The following is a 1,999-nucleotide window of genomic DNA, read 5'->3' on the forward strand; positions in this document are numbered from 1 at the left end:
TAATTAGTTATCTAATTTGTTTATTTAAATTATTTATTTAATATGTAATTTAATTTCTTATTTAAATATTTCATTAATTTATTTTAATTATTAATTTTAATTTTTTTCTAAATATTTATTTAATTTATTTCAATTACTTATTTATTATTTCAATTAGTAATTTATTACTTACTTAAATAAATAATTAAATATTAATTAAACCAATACCTATAATATTGTAAAATAATTACTTAAATATTAAAATAAAAAATTTAATTAATTATTTTTTAATTACTTAATTTTTATTTTTTTTTTATTTTTTTTTTATCTAGATGGCCCAGATGCTGGTCATCTACTTTGTTCGTAGGCGGCGCTGCTAATCACAACGAAGATTGTCGGAAACGGTGATCTCCGTTCACTAACTTTCTTTACACAATACATTGTATTTAAAACATACAACAAGATCTATATATACAACATACAACAAGATCATATATAAAACACAATACATTGTATCTAATATAAAATATAAAAAAAATACATTGTATCTAAAGGTTCAAAACTCACTTTTTTCAAAGAAATGGCAATTTCTGGTCTCTGACGTCGGTTTCTTGGTGGTGTGGGTCGGCTGTTAGTCCACAGTAGTTTCTAGACATAAAGCTTTGAGGAGTGATGCGAGGGTATAACTAGCATTCAACATTTTTTATGTTTTAAATGATTTTTCCCTTTTTTTTTAAGGTCAAAGGCCTTTTTGGAAAGATGGCCGGATCAACTAGCCATCTTCCACTATTTCATCATTTTATGGATAGTACATCTGGATCTAATGTCAAGTGACTTTGTTACCCTCGTATTTGTTACTAACGATGGCAATGGACACGGCAAGACTACTTTATCCGACATTTAACGACTCCTACTTAGTGTTGACCTAAGCATAGATTGATGAGCGCCCCAAAAAAAAAAAAAAAATTGACACGACAAGACGGACAAAGATGGCAATGTTCCTTATCCCATCCTAATTTCCCTAGAAGACAGGCGACGCAATGTAGGACAGAACATTTTTGATCTAGTAGATTGTTTCAAGGGAAAATTTTGGGAATCTTAGTTTGACAATTTCGTATGTAATTGGACCAAAATTAATGGTCAATCCCATGTAATTGATAGAAAACATTGCTAACGCTTAATTAACGTTAAATTAGTAGCTCTTGCTTATAAACAAACTCGGGCGAATGAATTGACAATTCTAAATTTGCTTTTGTGTCATCTTGTTTAAGTTGATTTAGTATCATATAGGTGCGAACTCAAGCATTTTTTTTAGTCATGTGGGACTAACTAATAGTTTTGGATGGTCAAAGTGAAATAAAAATATAAGTTAGGCAATAAAAGTAAAACAAATTGAAGTTAGGTTACTAAGATGAACAAACTTGTATGCTTTGTCCTTCTTAATGAAATTTCATCAATTTAAACGAATTGACCTATTTATATGACCTATGTGTTCTATTCTTAATTCTTAGCTGGATTATAATCTCGTATTTAGTTTAGTTCCGTAATGCTCAACGATGCACTTTATTTCCAACTTCAAAAAGTTAGAGATGAACAAAAGAAAAATAACACACTTCTTTCTTTAATCAGTTATTTAATCTCAAACCAAAATATTATTGTTACGTGGATAGAACACTCAATTATCACAAGTTATTGTTGATGAAAAGCAGGAAAAATGCAAAATAAGTTTGAATATAGGCTACAATATCTCAAATTGTTGCATGAAGAGAGTGATTTATTTATCGTGAGGTTGGAGGCGAACTGGGAGGCCATGCTCTGGTGTGGGAGACGCATAGAAAATTATCTTCTCATTCGGGATTGTCTTTTCGAGTTTGAACCTTCTCACCACATTGTGCATAAAAACAAGTACTTCGAGCCGAGCATACTCTTTCCCAGGACACATTCGAGGACCTCCCCCGAAGGGTACAAATGTGTAAGGTGCTGGTCCACTACCCTCGAATCTTGAAGGATCAAACGTTTC

The sequence above is a fragment of the Olea europaea genome, unplaced genomic scaffold (genome assembly GCF_002742605.1).
Source record: "Olea europaea var. sylvestris unplaced genomic scaffold, O_europaea_v1 scaffold6256, whole genome shotgun sequence".
NCBI classification, from domain to species: Eukaryota; Viridiplantae; Streptophyta; class Magnoliopsida; order Lamiales; family Oleaceae; genus Olea; species Olea europaea.